At 40.6% G+C, this 15,206-nt stretch overlaps 1 pseudogene; it reads left to right on the forward strand.

The window, feature by feature from the left end:
• Positions 1-14,935, forward strand: part of LOC106825814 (dual specificity protein phosphatase 5 pseudogene) — a 47,301-nt pseudogene extending 32,366 nt beyond the window's left edge.
• The last annotated feature ends 271 nt before the right edge of the window (positions 14,936-15,206 follow it).

The following is a 15,206-nucleotide window of genomic DNA, read 5'->3' on the forward strand; positions in this document are numbered from 1 at the left end:
GTGGTTACCACAGGATTCATAGGTAACAATCTTTACTTCTTGTTGTACATGCCAGTATAACATTCTTAACTCTTAATCTTAATGTAGCATGTTAATAAAATATGCCTCTAACTCAAGGAAGTTATTTTTGAAGTCTTGTTTTTATATATGATGAAGCAATTAATTTGTTGACTTGTTAAGATGTTGCTGTTGGGTTTTTTTCCTCCCTTAAATTCAACCAGAAATAAAGAAGGAAATAACAAGTAAACTATTTATCCACACCTAGATTCTCTACCTTAAGTTCTCTTGTTTCAGCTAATGCACTTCAAAAGAACAATGGAACCTCTAGAAATACCAGGTGCCCAAAGACCCTAACAAATTCTGTGGCCAAGTCAATTGCTAACTTCATCATGCTTTTAGACAAGAAGCATTTCTTTTCTTTTAGTTTTGGTCCCTTGAAAGCCAGTTTTTATTATAAGTGAGTGTTTGGGTCCCTATGTTTCTCCAGAGTGTGGCCACTGTGATAGGAACATGTGATGGGACTAGGCCAAACCCCTTATGTGAAAATGCTCATATACATGACACAATGCATTGGCTTGGCTACTCCCATTTCCTCTCACACACCCCACTAACTTTTCAAACATGAAGTGCACAGAGTCGCAGGTTCATTGCTGGTTTTACAAGAAGAATGACAAGGCTGGTGTTTTCTCAAAATGTCAGTGTAGGGAAAGACACAAGAAGTCAGTCTCCTCTGAACAGGCTCTTAGTATTACAGTGCTGGAAAAGATCTCATGGGTAATCTGGTCTCTCTTCCTGCCCAAAATAGAATCTCTTCAATTATACATTAGCTAAATGTTGGCACTCACCCATTGCCTACCATGTGGACTTCATTCACTTATTTTTTCTCTTACTACTTCATTGACAATTAATTATGAACACTTTCTTAGCAAACTTCTAGTGACAGGATAGCTTTAAATACAAAGAGGGTATTTGAACTAACAATTGTTTCTTCTTTCATGTTTTAAAAATGTGGGAGTGAGTGTTTGGGTGCTTGTGTATATGTGTGTATGGAGGAGTTTTTGCATCAAACGTGATCACTAATTTCCCAAGATTCTCAGATGACCACTTCCTCTTCTCTCCAAGATGATGATTGAGATTTCCTTGTGCCTTTCATGGAGAAGTGTATTTGGGTTTTTTTTGTTCTTCGGAACTATATTTCATAATTGGTCAATGTTTAGGTTTCTGTATTCTTCAGAGTAGGTACTGTGGAATATAATCAAAATTTATCTCATCTTAATTTGTCCCAAATCATCCTTAAACATCAACATAATGGAGCTACCCTCAAACTTTCTGGTTAGTCAGGTGATAAGCAGGCTACGCCAGGTTAGTAACCATCAACCTGGGAAACATTAGAGCTGTTTCCCCTCTCTCCTTCTCTTCAAGAGCATTCGATGGGCAGGTTTCTCCAGGAAGTCAGCAACTCCATGGGAAGCTTCCAAAGACACACAGAACAGCCTCAGTAACATCACTTAATCAATACACATCGAGATCTTGAGTAAATTTTATTAATTTTTCGGTAATCAGCATGGCTCACACGGGGAAATTAGCAAACATTTTCTAGCTCACAATGTGGGATACAAGAGACCCTGACACTCAGTCAGCAGTCCTGGTTGGCATCTTACCATTCCCTTCTATTACCTCCTCCTCCCTTCTTTCTTCTCTTGCCTTTCATTCCTCCCTTCTCTCCCTGAGAGTCGAGCTGGTAGAGTTGGTTCTCTAGTCACACCTGCCTTCAGACCCCAGTTGTGCCACTTACAGGTAAGGTAACCACAGATGCAGTAACTCTCAGAGTCCTACTTTCCCTGTCTCTACAATGAGAGAAAATGATTTGTCCTTTATAGGACTGGTGTGAGGACTAAATGAGATAATGTGTGTAAAGTGCACACACAGCGGCTCAGTAAATGGTAATTCCTTCTGCTTCTTTTCTCCTCTCTTCTGATTACCTCAAGTGTTAACATTTCATTCCATTTCTGAGGATTTTGCTTTATTTTCCTCTTTCTTTGCTCTCTTCCATACCTGGTGTGACACCAGGAAGCATTGCTTGGTTTCTATGATTGTGCTCATGGTTAATAAGCTGCTGAATCTTGCTGCAGAGAAAAGCAGCTTCAAAGGTAGGTAGATATAGATATTGATGATGGAGATAAAAAGAGATAGAGATAGGTGGAAGTGATTGTCCATTCTGCCATGCTGAGTGGCATTTTTTTCCTAGTTTAGAGGGAAAAATCTGCCCTGGTTTTCCAGTAGACTGACTGACTGACATAGTCTCCCTGTGGGGATCAGATGAGAGTTCAGTCAGCCTTGGCAGAGCAATGCTAGTCAGGGGGCTGTCACATGAGTGGTCTGCATGACTCTTGACATGACAGAGACTTTTGACGAAGACCTTTTTAACCTGAGAACACTGCTTAACCCAAGAGAGAAGGCAGCAGAGACAGAAGCAACAAGTCTGTTACCAACATGAGTCCTCACTAATCATCAGGAAAATGCAAGTCAAAACCATAATGAAATAGCACCTCACACTTGGCAGAATGGCTATTATCAAAAAGGCGAAACATAGCAAGTGCTGGAAAGGATGTGGGGAAAAGGGAATCCTTGTGCACTGATGATGGGAATGTAAACTGGTGCAGCCACTATGGAAAACAGTATGGAGGCTGCTCAAAAACTTAAAACTAGAACTACCATATGATCCAATGATTCCATTTCTATGTATATAACCGAAGGAAATGAAATCACTGTGGATATCCAAGCCCCTATATTCATTGAAGCATTATGTACAATAGCCAAGACATGGAAATAACCTAAGTGTCCATCGATGGACGAATGGACAAAGAAAATGTGTATATATAATACAATGTAATATTATTCAGTTATAAAAAAGAAGGAAATCCTGCCATTTGTGACAGCATGGATGAGCCTTGAGGGCATTGTGCTGGGTGAAATAAGTCAGACAGAGAAAGACATATACAGTATGATCTCACCTACCTGGGGAATCTAAAAAAACCAAACTCATAGAATTAGAGCATGTTGATGGTTGCCAGGATTAGGGGTGGGCGGTAGGTTATGAGTGAAGGTGGTTAAAGGGTACAAACTTCCAGGTGTGAGATGAATAAGTTCTGGGGGTGTGATGTACAGCATGGTGACTACAGTTGACAATACCATCTTATATACTTAAAGTTGCTGAGAGAGTAGATCTTAAAAGTTCTCACCACACACACAAAAGGTTAACTATGGAGGTGATGGACGTGAACTAACTTCATTGTGTAATCATTTTGCAGTACATATTTATATCAAATCATCATGTTATACACATTATAACATATTATATGCCCTTGTGACATATATGACAAATAACATGACCCTGTTTTACGTCAATTATATCTCAATAAAGCTGGAAAAAAGATGCTTACTTAAATGCTGAGAGCAGTTATTCAAAGAATAATAACGAAATAATATTCATCAGACTTTGAGCACCTTGAAAATCTTTAGTATGCATAGGCCATGGGTTTCTTTTGATTTTTATCATTTTTATACTAAAATGCTGTATTTACAAAATATGAGTTTTCATCAATTCTCTAATATTTGTGAAAAATATAAAGTGTTTATCTTCACATACATATATATTTGTAGTTACGTGTATCTCACATTCTGGCAATTTATTTTACGGCAATACCTTTTGTATAAATTCTGTAATGTCCTCATGCCTCCACTAGAGGGTGCCCTGTACACATTTAACAGCAATTCGGGGTGGCTGGTGGACAAGGTCATCCTCAGTCAGAGCTTTATCATAAAAGATTAGTGGCTTAATCTCAACAAGGAAAGTCAGACCTTGATCATAGTTTCATCTTTTTTCTCTTCCAGAAATTCCATACTGGACAGGACCACAAAAAGAAATCACCTTGACCAAGAAAATATAATCTCAGCCCTTCAAAACTTGACTATAGCTCAACCATGTAAAACAGAGGTTCTCTTTCTTTTAAATTTTTTAGTAAATAAACAATATTCACATGGTTCAAAATGTAGAAAAGTCATTTACCATGAAGCTCCCTCCCAATTCCTTCTCCACCCTTTTTATACAAACTGTATCTGTTCACACTGTTTACCACATTGCCCCCTTTTTTTGTAACAGTATGTTTTGGAGACCTTTCTCCGTCAGTCCATAAAGAACCTCCTCGTTCCTTCAGATGGCTCCACAGTACCCGATCTATGGATCTATCTTGCTTCATTTTGCTCCTCTCCTGTTGGTGGCCATTTAGTTGTTTCCAGTCTTTGCTATTTCAGATAATGCTGCCCTGACTGGGAAGACAAAAGGTGCTTTCTCAGCCTGCTCTTACAGACGCGAGGACACAGGCTTTTCCTGATAGCCTCTCCCAGGAAAACAACTTAGAACCTCAGGAACGTCTTTAAATGTTCTGGAAGTCTCTACGGCTGAATTTCCTCCCAGTCCTTCCCCTCAGGTACCCACTGATATTTTACGCCGTGGTCCCCTCCTCTCTCCCTCTCTCTCTCTCTCACGACATCTGCATCCCCACGTGCTCGTCGCTGCCCAGCTTCTTGGGTTGGATTCCGATCCCAGAGACTCCTGATTGGCTGTGGTCGCCTTCTCCTCCCTCTGGCCCTGTCACCTCTTGTGATTTGAAACTTCCACCTTCGTGGCTCCTGCAGGGGGTTCTTCACCAAAGATAGGCTTGCAGTAGGCACAGGTTCTTTTTTTATTTTTTAAAAAAGTGGGTTTTTTTTTAATGCACAAAGGATAAAGAAGAAGATAAACTTTTACAGATAATTTTACCACCCAGAAATAACCTGCTGTGTATATTTTTTACATAGATTTCCCATCTTTATATCAAATATGAGTATAATTACATATGTGTATTTATGTGTGTAATCATTTGCATCTTCTACATATGTTATACCAACCCTACATTTTGCATTTGATATTATAAATCTTATAGGAATTTTCTCTTGCCATTAATATTCTTCATAAAGATTATTTTGAATGGCTTGTGTATTTATTTGCATGGACCATAACTCACTTAGTTTTTCTTTTGTTACACTTTTAGATTTCTCCCCTCCCTTTTTGTGTGTTATCATAAATAGAGCTGTCAGCATCTTCACGAGTACGTGTTCTTGGTGAGTCAGCACTCTGCCTGACTGCTGGGCATCCCAACTGACCATTAACTGGCCCAGCTGCCTTCCTCCTGGGATTGTCTCTCCCAGACGTGTATTACTCTCTAGGCCCCACACTGCCTTCTCTCATGAGCTAGGGAGGCTGTTTTGAAAGTGACCCAGTGTTTCCTGTTCTGAAAGTGGACCAGGTAAAGGGTTAGGGAACAGATAAGCATTGATTGTGTCATATTACGTGCTGGGAGCTTTATATGTGTTCTCTCATGCAATTCTCAACATGACTTTGTGTGAGGTATTTTCACCTTCTCATTTTATAGATGAGTAAACTGCGGCTCAGAGAGGACAAGTAACTTGTTCAAGGTCACACAGCTAGCAAAGAACAGAGCCAGAGCCAGGATTTGAACTCAGATGGGCCTAACTCTGAAACCTACATCCACTAGAGAGATGTTTCAGTAATTAAGGTGGATTTTAAAATCGTCTGGTAGACGCCAAAGCAGTGGTGTGCTGGTAAAATGGCTCTTTGGAAAAGAAAACAAAACAAAAACTGGATCTGTAGAGTTTGTGGTCTAAATATTCCCACCATCGCTGATTTCAAGCTGCCAAAGGTTTAAACGATCCACTTATAAAATTCCTGGATATGTAACAATCGGGGCACGGGGACACACAAGGCTCCTTCATACCACGGGGCAAAGGTTCAGTTACTTATTTCCCCAGAGACGTGTGTTTTCTGCACTCTGAGTTCTGATTTGTTAATGAAGTAAAATGATGTCCTCATTTCTAAGTGAGGCAACTGTAGACATCCACAGAATCCTTCTAAAAATCAGATTTTTGTGGCATCTTTAGTGTTCTCTAAAGTTCGGTTACTTTTAGGCAACATATCTCCCCACTATTGAGAATTTTTTTTCCATACGTGAGTGACTTACACTGTTTGTGACTGACTCTGGGATTCCTGTCTTTCTCAGAGCTTAAGAAGTAAGATCAAAAAACAGACTAGTGGGGCTTGCCAGAGTCCCGCCCCGGCTGAGTCCAGGTTCCTGAGGGATGGACAGCGTTGGCGCAATGAGGGAAATGAAGAGGACGTGAGACTTGGGTTGGTGTTAGCAAGTCCAACTTTACTGTGCATGTGTCGTTTTTATATTTTTCAGGATTAGTACAGAAATAGCTCTACAAATATTCTCTCAGAGATAAGTAAGTAAAAAACGAGCACAAGAATATTTATTGGCATTCCATTCTATGGAGCATAAGGTTAATGATTGTCTTCTCCTCAATAAACTAGTGTTTGTTGTCTCTAAGCTAAAAGAGATAGGTACCTTGACATCTGTTGTAATTCATGGTAAAGTTAAATCAAAGAGAGAAGGTCCAGGCCTCTGGACAGGACAGCAGTCCGTCTGTTTACCTCCTGGGGGAGCCACCCCTGCCTCCCTCAATCATTTACGCCATTAGTGTAGATGGTTAATGGGAACAAAAGGCGACTCCAGGGTATCTTATCCCCAGGGCTATTTGCATTCTCAGCAGACAGTTAAACATCTTTACATTCCCGAGCCCTTTAGTGGGTGAGAGCATTCCTTTGTCTGTTAGGTTGTAGAGCCAACAGTCCCTTAAGCACACTGCCAGAGAAAATATCATTTTGTTAGTAAAGTAAAGGGCTGAAAAGCTAAGCTAAACTATATATCTTCAAGAATAAAAAACAGAAATAAGTATAGACATAACCTTGATAGAAAGCATGCATATAATTCAGAAAATATCAGGGGTGTCGGCCGGCCATTCTTCACCAAGGGGCATCCCTGCACCCCTCGGCCCTTCTACTCATCAATTATTTATTATTTATTGCTTTTAGGAGAAAACCTTGACAAATAAAAATGGCAAGCATTAGGATATATTGGAGTATATGAGGAAGCCATTTGGTATAAAACTAATTCGGCCTGATTCTTTTTTTCAAAAGGGCCTGACTGTGGCTATTGAGCATGCATTGCATATCTACTTAGACATTTCCTATGGCCAGAACAAAGGCCCTTGAGATAAAGGTGCAACTTTCCCCCACATTAGCATTTCCTTAGGGATAAGCATTTTTCCTTAGGCTAGGAATTGATTGCTGCACTCACCTCCCAGCTCACCTGTGACCACCCAGCTGGAGACAACAGACTGCCACCCTGCTGTGTTCACCTAGACGGCAGACCTACCTGCTATTTCCATCAATCGCTGTGCCGACAGAGCAGTCTCGCGACTATTGTAAAAGGGACATTTCAATCCTATGTGAAACATCCTCTTTGAGGGTATATAACCACCGTTATACCCCGACTTCTTTGGAGTGCTCTGTTCCTTTGTGGAAAGACTCTCCCGGGTTATAATCCTCAGATTTAAGCTCAGAATAAACTCACCCAAATTTTCATTTATAGATTGGATATGGATTATTTTCGTCGACAACCTCTATAACATTTTAACAGAAAGCAGAAGGTCAAGAATAATATATAGATACTTCTTGATCATCCGATTAACCAGCAAATTTGGAAGGACGATGCATATATATTTAGACAAAGAACTGGAGGAAGAAGGAAACATTAATCAGATGGAGGCCATAAACCTAATTCGACATCTTATCTGGGCAGGATTCCTTTCTGCTTGTCTCCAAAGGGACTGTGTGCTGCTCCATTAATTAACTGCATCAAATGAAATTAGCTCTCAGAAAAATATCTTGAAAGTTACCTGCAGGTGGTCACATTCTCTTACTATATTTAATTCTCCCAGGAGGTAGTGCCTCCCAAGCAGCCACCCAAAGGAGTGAAAGCAGGAGGTTAAGAAAGGAAAAGGAATGAAGGGCAATTAGAAGCAGCACAGCTTTCAGAACTATGTGAGGGGGCGGCCGGTTATTCCTCACCAAGGGGCGACCCTGCACCCCTCGGCGTTAATCGGTTGGACCCTGTCAAACAGCCGATCAAATGATGTAGCCACGGCATCCGGCAGGGGCTGGCCCCGTGGCCAAGTGGTTAAGTTTGCACGCTCCGCTGCAGGCGGCCCAGTGTTTCATTGGTTCGAATCCTGGGCGTGGACATGGCACTGCTCATCAAACCATGCTGAGGTGGCATCCCACATGCCACAACTAGAAGAACCCACAACGAAGAATATACAACTATGTACCGGGGGGCTTTGGGGAGAAAAAGGAAAAAAATAAAATCTTAAAAAAAAAAACAGACTAATGATAAGTTGCTAGGATGTGGTCAAAGAAAAAAAATTAATTCACCAAGTCTGCACTTCCTAGATTAGACTATCAATAGAATGTGTAATGAGAGCCTGCCACAAGCATAGTTTTAATCAGTGATGGAAATAGTTGGGTAGGGAAAATGTGCAGGAATTATTCCTAGGACTTTCCAGCACTACCAGGGGGAAATCACTGGAGAAATCCATAAGATTGGACAATACTTGAGTGAAAACAGACTACTACAACTGGGCAGGTAACATGTGGTACCTTGGATTCAGTTGGGGCGGGGGAGAGAGAAGGATTAGGAGAGACTTGGTGTCTGTTTAGACATTGAGGGTCTAAACTCTGATGTCAGACTTAAAAGCATAAACAAGTTAATTTCTCTTGATTGAAATGAACATAATTCCTAAATTTCTATCTTCAACTCTGACTTCACTCCAGCTCCATCCTCATAAATCCGGTTGCCTCCTCCTCTGCATGAGTGTCCAGTAGGCGTCTCACTATCAGCAACACAGAAACAGCCCTGGGTTCCACAGTCAGTCCTCTCCCAGTCTCCTCCTCAAATCACCTGAACTCTAGGACTGAGCTGGTGCACTCCACTAACTAGAGAATGTGAAATCCTCTAGTCAGTAAGCTTCAGTAACACAAAAAATACTAATAAGCCAGATCCCCCTCAGAAAAGGCAACTTGATCCTTATAATTTAACAAAGCAGCATAATAGGATTGGAATAGCTAGGATGTGCCTCTTCAGCAAATTTCTGGACCACAGATTTCCTTTAGTAGTTACTAGGGATTAATTTTTTTTCAACAGCTAAGAATTCAGAAGTTCATGTTGTCTGTCCTTTTGAGGTCTATGGAGCAGAGTGGAGGATGGAAATATATAGATTCTTTAAAATGGGCTTATCAAAGCCCAGCCAGTAGGACTCATAAGGCATTCTCAAAAGGGATAAAGTGTAGGGGAGCAGCATTTGTCACCACAGAATGTGTCCCTTCGGCTTATTTATTTATTAATTAATTTATTTATTTTGTGAGGACGTTTGGCCCTCATCTAAAATCTGTTGCTAGTCTTCCTCTTTTTGCTTGAGGAAGATCATCTCTGAGCTAACATCTGTGGCAATCTTCCTCTATTTCATGTGGGATGCTGCCACAGTGTGGCTTGATCAGTGGTGCTGAGTCCACACCCAAGATCCAAACGTGTGAACCCTGGGCCACTGAAGCAGAGTGCACGAACTTAACCACTACACCACTGGGCTGGCCCCTGGCTTGATTATTTTTGAGCACAAAAGACTCAGGAAGAAACTTTGACCTTCCCCATAACTACCTAAAAGTATTTAAGATAGAAAGCCTGTTTCAAGGAGCTATCACCATAGACGACTCTAGCATAATATGAACTAGGCCCTTTGATCAAAGTCCTCACCATGTCCCATTGTCTCTGCCAGACATGGCAAACATTTGCTTTTCCATTTCCATGTGAATTGCCTTCCTCTCCTTTGAAGTCCCAAACCACTACTCCCAATATTCTCCTTTGTCTTTAGATGAAGATGGTATTTAAGGTGGTGGCTTTGGCCATTTTGGCAAGTTACTCAGTTTTCCTGAGTTTCACTCATGTATATGTGTTATTAAACTTTGTCTGATTTTTCTTCTGTTGTTCTGTCTCATGTCAATTTAACTCTTAGACCAGTGTCAATCCAAAATGACTGATATCCTTTCGATAGATAAGAGAGAAAAGGTGAGTTTTACTTGAGCCAAACTGAGGATTATAACCCAAGAAAGCATTTTCCAGAAAGGAAGAAAGCTTCCAGAGAAGCGTGGTATTCAGTATATCTTATACCTTTTTAGAACAAAGAGCATACATTAAACATGCCAGGATATATATTCATAAAAGTTTCAAAGGTGTATTCAGTTGCAAATTAGCAGGTGAACATGACCCTGATGTCTGGAAAGGGACTAAAATGTGCATTACTGATAGGGCCTTATGGATACTGATGTAGGAGGGGAAGTATGCATTCTTATCTTAAGGGAGTGTGTTATTTACTTTAATGGTTAAAGCAGATGTACCATGTACGTTTGATAGGCCATAAGTCAGGCTTTTTAGTTCAAGCTGGATCAGTTTTGAACCCAAATAGTTACCCCATGTACCTCAATAAGTGAAAATCTCCTGTCATTTCTCCCTTTTGATCAGTAATCTTTTGATAGAAAGCCTTGATGATCAAGATATTGTCCCAAGGTGCCTGGGTAGTTGCTGCCTGCCCTGGGTCCATCATGTCCCTCAGTGCTAGTCTTTTATTTATTTTCCCAGTTATCCCTGTTGGGGGGAAATATTCAGGTACAGTGGACAAGCATAGAGGTATATTTTAACAAGGGAAGTATTTCCTAGGTTATGTAATTTGTCAGTTATTTTTAGATTATTGCACATATGTCATGCCTGTGCTTTTACATGACTTCCTATGGTTACATTGTTTACAACAATTATAGAACAGATAACACTTGAAATGATTAGTTAAAAAGTGACTTCTTAGGCATAGCCTTTATCAGAAAACGAAATTCACCTACAGTTGTAAGATCGAGAAACCAGCTCAAGTCACTTTGCAATCATTAATTTAGCCTGCATGCCAGTATTACAACACTGAGTAAAGAAAACAGTGATTAGTTTGAATATCATGATGAATATAAGAATTCCAAGGAGTAATAGAAATAGGAATTGCAATCCAGATCACAAAAGGGAACCAATACCTGGAGGGAGCCAACCAAACAAAACAAGACTGGGTGTAGGATCACTTAAGGCATTCACATGCTTTTTCATATGCTTTCACAGAGATGACACACTGGAAGATTCATCAGGTGTAAAAACACAGCAGTTAGTTTGAATGACTATACATATCACCTTGGAGTACAGTTAAAATATCTAAGGCCATTCTATCTTGGAGGACAGCCTATCTCATTAAAGACATTTAAGTATTGAATAAGGCTATTCCTGCTTGGCTATCATTAAGGGCTTGTTGAGTAAATTTATTCAGGGCTTCTATACGTGATATGACATCTTCTAGCTCCAAGGAAAGAACATATATAGCCATGAGGTGCTCATACCAGTGGAACACTGAACGAGCCAATCTGGCCTTAAGGAGAGGAAGACAGGCAACAGTTGTTAGTTCAGGGCAAATATTTCCCTGCATCGAAGGGGAACCCAGGGTGCAGTTCCCTAGCCATCCAGGTGGTATCCAAGTTCATAAGTTTGTTCTTTATAACAAGTGAGTTCCATTAGGAGCCACACAATAAATGCCTGATCTCCAAAACCAATCTGTTCCAATCAAGTCACTTTCTTTAAGTATGATACTATTCCGAAAAGCTTAAGTGGAACAATTATAAAATGAGTATATGCTTTAAGCACTACAAGGGTTTAAATGAGGAGATAGGAGCTTGGGAACACAGGCCTGGTCCAGTGTCTTGGGACAGCTATCTATAACACCCTGGTTGGGAGGTATTTGTATTGGTCAGTCAAAGTTAGGTGTCAGAAACAAGAGTTGAAATCCACTCAGGCAGAGGAGATTTCTTTTAATGAGAAATGTGAATCCATGAGTCTATGCCCTTTAATTTTATAGCACATGGATTTTTTAAAAGTATCAATTATGGTTCTTTCAAACAGTGCTCCAGAGACTATTTGATGCCTCTTCTAATACATAAAATCTCCAGGTTGCAGTCCATGATTCTTAAGGTCTTCATCTCCCAGGAGCTCTCTGAGAAAGGAATCAGCTCCAAACCTTTCATTTCTTTTAAGCACCTCACTGAGACCTTGAAAACAATGCAATATATCTCCCTTAAGCAAAAGTTGGTTCATACATTTCCTTATATAATTGCATAGGCCACCTTGTTATGATTTCAAAAGGAGACAGCCGATGTTTACCAAAAGGTATAGATCTAAGATCAAGAACTACTAGAAGAAGAGCTTTTGGCCATGAGAGAGCATATGCTTCTGAAAGTTTTGCCAATTGAGTTTTGATTGCAGTATGAGTTCTTTCCACCAATCTTGAGGATTGGGGATGATAAGACTTGGTAAAACTTCCTCAAAAAGGAATTATCTTTTCCAATAATAATTTACCTACTGCTAAAGTCATCACTCTCTGCAAGGAAAGGCCTCAACCCAACATGAGAACATACAGGTCATTAATAAGATATATCTTTGAGATGGTGGCACTTGAAGAAATGGTTCCTTAGGAAAGGGAAGGTGACCTTGCAACCCCTGAAGTGTTTTCCCAGGATTATATGTAGGACATATAGTACAATGAGCATTTGCTTTATGAGCCACTGTAGGAGAAAATTTCCAAAAATATGGTTTTCCCCATAAAATCAATTTTTCAGGTGACCAACAGGTATTTAATGTATATACTGGAGCAGTGACAATTGTGCTCCAATAGGCACTGTGGTTTCTTATCAGACCCGAACCACATCTGCACTGTGGTGTCAAAAATTACCTTTTTTTTTTTTTTTGCCATATTTGTTTTTCTTCTTCTGTGTCAATTTCTTGGGACTGTAGAAGGAAATCTTCCTCTGGGTTAGCAGGGTTAACAGAGAGCAGTGGACATTCTTGAGGTGGGCGGGGTATCTAGTCTGGTTATGTCACTGCTTATCTTTTAGGTAAGACCCATCTGTAAAGAAAATCAGATAAGAAAATGCAGTTGTGGTCATTTTCCTCCTGTAGTGCTGGAAGCAAGGTAGCAAGTTTAAGATAATGAATAATATTTGCCTATGCAATATAACCTAGGAAGGTTTATCATCATTTACTTGACAATGCTTCCCAGGAAATTTAAGATGTTAAATAAACCTAATTAGTTTAGTATCCCCATTTTTATGGGAAGAGAATAAATTCTTTGAGAAGTCCCAGGGGCCCTCTGAAAATTTTCAACACCACTTTCATGTCAAAAGAAAGGCATCATTTAGGATTGGAATTTGGGGAAGCATATTGAAAATACCAAAAGGTTTTAAAACACTTGGTCAAACAAGGTCAAGTGTTTCCTGATCTTGTGTTGCTGTGAGACACTGGTTGCTGTGAAATAATGCTTAGTTATCCATTTAACCACAGTGACAACAGATGTTAAAGGCAAGCAGTTAAAAAAAAAAAACCCTTAGTTCTTTTAATAGAGAGATTTCCGCCTTTTAGGACATAGGAAATTATTTTGACAAAACATAGAATTTCCATCTTTTAGGCCTTTTCTGCTTGTAAATTATTTCTAGCATAAGAGATTGAATAAAATTAAATATCCCCGTTAAATAAGAGTACACCTTCCAGATGTTCCAGCACCTGGTTTAAGAGCCCTGACACTATGTCAAGCTTCCACCAACATGTGAAACAACTGGGTACAGATGGGTGGGGCTGAAAATGTAAGTGAGCTCAAGATGTGATTTATACATTTACTTTTAGATTTAAACAGGAAATTTTAAGGATGACCTGATATTTGGGGTTCATCCCTAAATTCCTTAAATTTAATGTCACTGAGAATTACTTGGCAACTCTATAATTCTGAGCCAAATAGGTGACCTAATATTGACAGATCTTACCATTTTATGGGCATGTTATGTAAGAGGAAACCCCTAAACCAAAAATCTTAACCCCCATCAATAGCAGCACTTTTGTGTTGTTGTTGTTATAGAAATCCTTCCAAACTCTGAACTAAAATAATAAAATTTGCATGGAATCTGTGTTTAACTACATGGGGAGAAATATGTTTGAGAATATATAGTTTCAGAGACTTAAAAATGTAAACTAGGGCTTCTGAGGTGGTGAGTGGCTGGGTCAGCCAGCAGCAGCCCTGTGGGTCTACTTGCTGAAAGGGGGATATGAGACCTTTTACTCAGAAGCTTCTGAGTGTTGTGTGGACTTCAAACCCATTTCACAAGGGGAGGTTAAAATGAAAAAGCCCTCATTAACCAGTGTGGGAAACCAGCACTTGACACCAGCTACAAGCTGGCTTATGAGCAGGGTGGCCCAGTTGCAATCCTTCTATACCTCAACTTTAGAAGTGCCCACCGTACATCCAAGTGCAAAATCCTCACCAACCTGAACATCATGGTCCTGCTGAATGTCTCTCAGCAGACCTCCAATGTCTGTGTGGCCCACCTGCACTACAAATAGACCCCCGTGGAAGACAGCCAAGTGATTGACATTAGCTCCCACTTTCAAGAAGCAATACACTTCATCGACTATGTCAGGGGAAAGGGAGGAAGATCCTGGTCCTCTGTGAGACTGGGATCCCCCATTTATACTCTATCTGCAAGGATTATCTCATGAAGACCAAGCGGTTGGCCTGAAGGAGGCCTTGGACTGCATCCAGCAGAAGAGTGTGATCTCCCCCAACTTTGGCTTCATGGACCAACTTCTGCAGTATGAATCTGACGTGCTCCACATCAGTCCTGAGGCTCCTTCTGCCAAGGGAGGCAGCCGGCTCTTCATTTACAGCCCACTTGCAGCCACTGGGCCTGGTGTGCAGATTCTACCATACATGCCCTGCCTCCCTGCTGGCACCAGTGCCCACACACTCTAGAGTCTCAGAGCTCAGCAGGAGCCCCAAGACTGTGGCCTCATCCTAAAACTGGGATTGGGGAACCAGCGCAGCCCCACCAGCAACGGGGAATTTTTAAAGAATCTAGACATTTCCTACCTGCGCAATACTGAAAACCTCACTCTTTCTGGCAGCCCCAGTGGGATAGAGAGTGGCCACTAGGCTTGCAGATGAATTTCAGACTGACCGGGGGATAGGTTCACAGCACCAAAGGAAGGCAAAGCCATTAGGAGAGCACAATGTGTGTGACTACTTCACTTCCAGACTCCCTGCTCTCTCAGGAATAGCCAGTCCTTGCA

This window comes from Equus asinus, chromosome 23 (genome assembly GCF_041296235.1).
Source record: "Equus asinus isolate D_3611 breed Donkey chromosome 23, EquAss-T2T_v2, whole genome shotgun sequence".
Classification (NCBI taxonomy): domain Eukaryota; kingdom Metazoa; phylum Chordata; class Mammalia; order Perissodactyla; family Equidae; genus Equus; species Equus asinus.